Source organism: Puma concolor, chromosome C1 (genome assembly GCF_028749965.1).
Source record: "Puma concolor isolate L17-30 chromosome C1, mPumCon1.1.hap2, whole genome shotgun sequence".
In the NCBI taxonomy this organism is placed as follows: domain Eukaryota; kingdom Metazoa; phylum Chordata; class Mammalia; order Carnivora; family Felidae; genus Puma; species Puma concolor.
Genome location: NC_141674.1, coordinates 206,186,320 through 206,193,897, shown reverse-complemented (window position 1 = coordinate 206,193,897; position 7,578 = coordinate 206,186,320). Strand labels below are relative to the sequence as shown.

General features: G+C 39.5%; 1 long non-coding RNA gene across 1 annotated transcript; it reads right to left on the bottom strand.

Annotated features, from left to right (window-relative positions):
- Nucleotides 1–2,372: 2,372 nt before the first annotated feature.
- Nucleotides 2,373–5,838, bottom strand: LOC147578691 (uncharacterized). The gene is made up of 2 exons (XR_015254336.1): nucleotides 5,641–5,838; nucleotides 2,373–3,319 (listed from the first exon to the last, which is right to left on the bottom strand). It is a non-coding gene; the product is annotated as an uncharacterized LOC147578691 (long non-coding RNA).
- Nucleotides 5,839–7,578: the final 1,740 nt, after the last annotated feature.

The following is a 7,578-nucleotide window of genomic DNA, read 5'->3' as shown; positions in this document are numbered from 1 at the left end:
ATACTTGTTCTTACTTATGTATTTCTACTGCAATCAAACCAATTTATCTTACCATTTCCTCAAACTTTAATTAGGAAAATACCTGATCTCCCAGACTCTGGTCTGTCCTATCTCCTATTCCCTCTCCATTTTTTTTTTTTTTTTTTATACCCTAAAACCAAAACATTCTTTAGGTCATGACAGAGCCTTGCTCAAAATTCATTGGTTCTTACTGTTAACTGAATAAAATCTAGACTCTTGGACATGATCACAACCAGCCTTTCCAGTTTTATCTCTTACTACCCCCTCCCCACTCAGTTGCCTTCCTTACCCCCCATCCCCCACCCTTGCCCCTGGCCATCAGCCAGTACTGCCTACTGTCCTCTGGACAGTTAGGTTTAATCTTGCCTGTTTCTTGGTCCTTGCTGAGCTTTCTGCTTGAAAGATCTCGTTCCTTCTACTTAGGCTTCCCATTCTTAAATTCCTGGAGTTCTCCATTCTCCAGGAGGTCTTTTCTGATCTGGATGTTTCCTCTTTATTCTCCAGTATTTTTGGTATTAATTCCTGTCTGAGGTTTATATTCAGCCTTGTTTGCCTGGGGTTCCTCGGGTTTTAGCACTAAAGGACCCTCATACTGAGAAATCCTTCAATTCTGGGGTACTATCATTATGTTTTGGGGGCCTCTTGTCCTCTGTTCTCAACTAAATTGGAGTCTTGGTAACAGGAGGAAATGCACCAGATTCTTGTTTTCTAGTGTTGCCTAAGTACTCATCCATGTGAAATGTCTTACTGTCTGGCTAGTCTGTACATTGAGGACATCATCTTAGTCTCACATTTACCTTACACGCATTCACCTGATATGTCACTTATGAAGAAATACTCAGTGGGAGCCAAGCCATTAGTGAACTCTCTAATGAGCATTCATTACACTTGGCTATTCCTAAAGACTTCCACCCCATATTTTAGACTGTGGTAGAGTTTTGGAGGTTAGAGAGTAAAACAGAAATGGCCAACCCTGTCAGGGCTCCTAAAAAGAAATGTGCAACTCATCTGCTGAAACCAGTCCCAGTTGGGAGAGTCCAGAGTATTTTGGAAGGTTTAAAATAAACTTGGATCGCCCCTTTCAGGTGGAAATGTTCTCTGCCTTCTCTGCACCAGAAAGCCCTCTCTTTTCTGCCTGTTTTATTCCTCCTACGAGTGGTAGTTATATGGTGGTGGAAGACAGCATGGGGACAAGTACAGAAAGAGAGGACTTGTGATAGCCTGGATATCCTGGAAAACTCATGCAAGCAGCATGAGCAGAGATGCGCCCAGCGAGGTGTTTTCTCAGAAGTGAGAGGAAAGCTCACAGGAGATCCTCTTGCATGCCCCATGCTGTTCCCCCAATCCCACAGAAGCCTCTGTAGCCAACTTAAAAATGCTATCTAATATGCAAGCTTTGGGGTAAACAAGGTTCTATCCACTTTGTAAAAATGTCTGAGACAGTTTACAGCCAATGATCCCATTATAATAAATGTCTCCCCTGAGCCATAGCGAAATTGCTTTTTGCATTTAGCATCTGGGCTATCTTTTGTTTTCTGTGATGCCTACTGTCCTGAAATGTACCAAGAACTTGTAATGTACAAAAAATAAAGTTAGCTATCCCTCGGGGGTCAGAATAAAAACTAAAGTATATTGGCTTTGGATTCATAAAGTATTTTAGAAGAAAGTTCCTTGAGAAATAGGATCTTAGGGGGGAAATTAGAAAAAAAGAGATAAAAGGGGCAGAGAAACAGAACTGATAGCACGTATACATATATACAGACAGAGATTCATTTTGAGAAATTGGCCCCCACCAGGGGTGGGGGACTTACAAGTCTAAAATCTGCAGGGCAGTCTGGAAATTCAGGAAGAGTTGAAGTTGTGTTCTTGTGTTCTTGAGTACAAAGGCTGGAAACTCAGGTGAAGTTTCTATGTTGAAATCTGGAGGCAGGATTTTTGTAAGAGACCCAGTCTTCTGAGGCCTTCAGCTGATTAGACAAAGCCCACCCACCTTATGGTGAGTAATCTGCTTTACTCAAAACCTACTGCTTTAAATATTAATTACACTGGGGCACCTGCTTGGCTCAGTCATTTAAGTTTTTGAATCTTGATGTCAGTTCAGGTCATGATTTCATGGTTGTGAGATCAATCCCCATGTTGGGCTCTGTGCTCAGCATGGAGCCTGCTTGGGATTCTCTCTCCCCCACTCTCTCTCCCTCTCTCTCTTTCTGCCCTTTCACCTCCCCCCCACCAAAATAAGTAAGCATTAAAAAAATAAATATTAATCACATCTAAAAAATACCTTCACAGGGAACAGGACACCACACTCTGGCAAATTAATAAATAAAATTAATCATCACTGTGAGACATGATACTATTCCATGTTAAAGGAGAAGTTTTTATTAAGCTTAAGCAGGCTGTCAATTTAAGCTAACAGTTATGTTTTAAACCTAAAGTATTCCCTGGATGACAAAATCTCTGGAATGCCCTCACTGCATATCTTTAAAGTTGAGTCATGTCTAAACGTAAAGTAAGATTAATTTTAACATTTTTACCTCTCTCCCCAACTAAAAAAAAAAAAAAAAAAAAGATGCGACTGTAAAGTTCCCCACTCTTCTTGGTTTCACACAATAAGCTGAGAGAAAGCATGATTTGCAGCATTTGTAAAGCTAACAGAAAAACACTGCAGGGAAAGGTCTCGAAACCACAGAGTAAGGTAAATACTAGGTTGTAATCTAATTAGCAAATGATAATAGAAGCCAATGGAAAACAGGCCACATGCCCAAGAACTACAATTCCCTTGGGAAATAAATGATTGATCGCTTGGAAACAGATAGGGGAAAGCGTGTTCTTGCCTGTGACCTGAAACATAGATCACGGCTTCCAACCCAAGTAAAAGCATTTGTGAAAAACCAAATGCTTTACATACCAGTGCTCTGTCATTTACGGGCAAGACTGGTGAAGTCCTCCTCCTGCAGAACACCGGTGACCCTTGCAATTAAAGTCCTAACTCACTTAAGAAAGGTTGCTAGATGCAGAATGACATCAGTAAAGTGATAATTTCCTCAACTTGAAGATAAAAGGCATAGTTTCTTAGGCACCACCCGTCTTATTGCCATCCACCACTCACACGGAGATGCACAAAACTCAAAAATTAAAGAGCAGCCACGGTTACCCATCTTCCTGTTGGCTGTTTGACAGGCTGTTCCTAATGGAAGTCCCCCTATGGAAGGTTAGTGTCGTTCTTGAGTTTCGGCGGCTGTGCCTCCAGGAAGGATCACCAGGCTAGGGTGTCAGCTAGAGAACTAAGTTCTGCTTGCTGAGAAGAGAAAAGATAGGAAACTATGTCAGACCGGGAACAACACGTTAACACAGTCTAAAGGAATTTTACTGTAAGATTGTGGAACGATGACATTGGACGACCTTCTGAGCATATAATCCTCAAGCCGCAGTTTGGATAAGGCTATTAACCTGAACCAACAAGTATCAGCCTGAAGTGTCTGTGTGAATCAGCTGGGAGAATTGATAAAGGCAGCCAAAAATGGAATCTGAAGGACAGGGTAGGAGTGAAGGCACAAGAATATTTAGAAATCAGAGGGACAACTTGTCTTGTGTTACAGATCAAAGTGAACCAAATAGGAGGGAAGGAAGAAAGAAGAATGTTTCTCTTTGTTCAGACCACATAGATGTTTGCATCAGAACAAGGGAAGAGCCCCCTCTAAACTCATTTACAAAGGGAAAGAGAAAGTAGGCAAGCAGGATGCTGAAGATTGTTTTTGTAGCAAAACTAAAAAGGCTGGCCTGTTCCCTATGGTCAGAAAAGTCAAATTAAAACTCATGTATGATTTAATCAAGGATAAAAGTCACTCCTCAAAGTAGTCACTTCTAGAAAATTACTTCCCTCCTTTTAAATTCCTATTCAATTACCTTGCATTACCTTTAGTTAACAATTCTCATAAATAAATATTGATTACACATAGTCACAATAATCCAGAGCTAGGTAGAATAAAAAAATCCGTTTTGAAAATGGGTGAGAGTCTTAGGTATCCGGAGTCATAAAAAATGCTTTTACTCTCCGATCTACTGATAATACATTAGTGATTCCATTCTACAAAAATGAATTAGTTAAAAAACATATACACACGTATTTTTCTATGTTCATCTTTCAAATATATGCAATTCGCATCCTTGAAGATAGTATAAATGTCTCCCAATTAGGAAAATGTTTGAATAAATTATGCTATTGTCATTTAGTAGAGTAGCAGCCATTAAAGTGATATTTATCAAGAGTTTTTAATTAAACGCAAAATACCTATAATAAAATGCTGAGGAAAAGAAAGCAACATAGAAAAAATATACATTATAATTTCAATTCTCAAAAGGCAGAGAAGGCAAAGGACTGGCAAGAAGTATTAAAATGTCAACAGCCTCTGGGCGACGCTCTTATGAGTAGTGTGATATTATGAGTTATTATTTTCATTAGACTCTTCCATATTTTTCCAAATATATTTAGGAAGTGCAACATTAACAAACTAGCAAAAGAATACAGGGAAGGAGAGGTAACAATGGTAATGAGGATACAGCTTTTCCCAAGTGTAAGAGGTAGGTCAAGATAGGTAACGACACCCAAATTTCGGGGATCACTAGAGTGCAAACAACTTGTATGTATTTCAGACTGAATCGCATATTAGAAATGTCAAGGTTATAGCGTAGCCAGCTGTCTAATACGTCTGTGACTCTGTAATCCTATTTTCTGATATCTCATGCCAGATAGCAAAGAGGAGGCTCTCAAAGAATACTGGCTTGGAAAGAAAAACAAAACAAAACAAAACAAAACAAAACAAAACAAAACAAAACAGAGCAAATTAAAGAATAAAGAATCCCGAATATGACCCGGTGAGTATCATTACTATTAAAAACTTTGGGTGTTCCTTTTTCTAACTTAAGGGCCAGATAAGAAAGCTGTGGGGTCTTGACCAAGGTGTCCTGAAGGCATTAGCTTTACCCATTTTTGAGGGCGGTATTTCCTCTCCTCATACAGAGGCGATACGCCATAGCAAAACCACTCAGGAGAACTGTCAGTACTGAATGCCCCAGAGGAATGTGACTGGGTGGCGGGGCAGGACTAGAACCTGTGAATGTGCAGACCTTTTGTTTCTCAAGAGTCTCAGAGTAAAGTTGCAGGTACATCAACAAAACAGATATTAATGAGAGCATCACTGGTTGCTAATCGGTTTTTCTTTCTTTTTCTCTTTCTTCTTACTCCACACGTGTAACTATGTAGAAATGTCATTAAATTGGGGGATAGCAACAAACGAGTCCCAATTATATGCTTGTGCTTTGCAAATAAACCATGTCCTGTATCCACTATTTGGAGCGATCCCTTCACCCTAAATTTTTAGGAGCAACTGTAGGCTTGGGGCTGACACGCGTAATATCCTCACCAAAATATTTCCATTTGAAAAATCAGATGACTTTTATGATACTGATTTGGGTCTGAAATGGAAAAATGTAGTCGTAAAGATACAGAGTAAAGATCAAGATGAAAGAAAAGCAAAATTGTGTAGAAGTTTGAATGAAATCAAAGTACTGAAATCTTGGTTAATCGTGCAACTTGGGTCTGGACCACGTTGCACTTACCTTGAGGAAACTCTTCTGGAAATCCATACTCAGAAAGCACTACTTGCTAGAGCCGTCTCCTACAGAATGAGGCATCCGTGCATGGTGAAGGTAAGACGTGGGTCGATAATAATCTTCTGAAGATAGCTGAACTCACGCAGGACTGTTGTTACACTGGGAGGGAGAGGGCTGAGATCATTTTGTGGGTCGCGATGAATGACTCAGGCGCTGCAGCCATTGAATGGATAAGTTTTCCTCCTTCATTTTTTTGTCCTTAAATGTATCCGCCTCCACATGTCTGTCGTATTAGGCAGTTCAGTGGTCCCCAAACCCAGATGTAAATCAAAATCATCTGAGGACTTTTTGTATTTTAATAGATATTCTGGAGGGCCCAGCATTGTAATTCTGCTTCAGTAGAACCAAGGGACCAAAGTTGAGGCTGAAAATCAATATAATTATAGAATTCAGACATGCGTTGTGCAGGGGCCACAATCTGGCAAACAGAGAATGACAGGAGGAGAGGAGCAACTATTGGGGTCACTTAGAAAAGTATTCTCCAGGGGCGCCTGGGTGGCGCAGTCGGTTAAGCGTCCGACTTCAGCCAGGTCACGATCTCGCGGTCCGTGAGTTCGAGCCCCGCGTCAGGCTCTGGGCTGATGGCTCAGAGCCTGGAGCCTGTTTCCGATTCTGTGTCTCCCTCTCTCTGCCCCTCCCCCATTCATGCTCTGTCTCTCTCTGTCCCAAAAATAAATAAACGTTGAAAAAAAAATTAAAAAAAAAAAAAATTAAAAAAAAAAAAAAAAGTATTCTCCAACTACAAACTTCTACTGAAACCTTTCCATTATTCTCTCCGTTGGGATAGGAAAAAAAAAAAAGCCATAGGAATCATGACTTGTCATCTAGAAGTTGAGGGTGATTTTTGAGAAATCTGGCATGGGGAAAATAAAAATAGCCAATAAATTGTGAGGGAGTTGAGGCAGCTCATCTACATGCATTTATTATCTATTTATTCACTTACTGTTCTCATTTATTTGTTGGACAAATATTTAGTGAGCATGTCCTGTGTCTGGGCATTGTTTTAGATACAGGAAATACTAATGAACCACGGACAGTGCTCCCACCCTCATGGATCTTATAAGACCACTTACTTGAAAAAAAAATGTTTTATTCTGATTCTGGCAGATTTACTAGGAGGTATAGTTCATTTTAAAATTCATTTTTCCCCCAAGTTTTTTTGGCGGTATAATTGACATATAAAATTGTGTAACTTTGGGGTCTATAATGTAAGGGTTCGATACATACATATGCATAACAATTACAAGTTTGGTGAACTTTAATCACCTCATCTAGCTACAAATTTGTTTTTTTGTGTGTGTGTGATGAGAAGTTTTCTTATGGACTCTCTTAGCAACTTTCATATATACAGCACAGTATTATTAACTGCAGTCATCATGCCGTATATTACATCCCCAGAACTTACATTTCTTATAACTGGAACTTTGTGCCTTTGACCACCTTCACCTTCACATGGGAGAGATTTGGGCATGATAAAAAGCAAGGAGAAAAGGCTTAGAAATAAAACCTAAACATTAAAAAAGAAAAAGAAAAAAAAAAAAAACACAGTCATGGAAGACAGAAGTCCCTTTGGAAGTAGAATGAGGTAGAACAGAGGAAGTAGAATGGAGGAACTAGGGGAAGGGAGTTTAGCCTTCCAAGGAGAGATGGTTCTTCTCTTCCTCTGGGCAGAAAGGAAGGAAATAAGAAACATGTCAGAAACAGAGTAGAGGTAAATAAAAGGCAAGGCACTGTAGTTATTTCAAATATACACTTCTTATTTATTTATTTAGTTTTTATTATGTATATATTTATATATTAAGATATATATATATATCTTTTCAAAGTTTATGTTTCATTTTTGAAAGAGAGAGAGAGAGAGCAAGCAAGTGGGGGAGGGGCAGA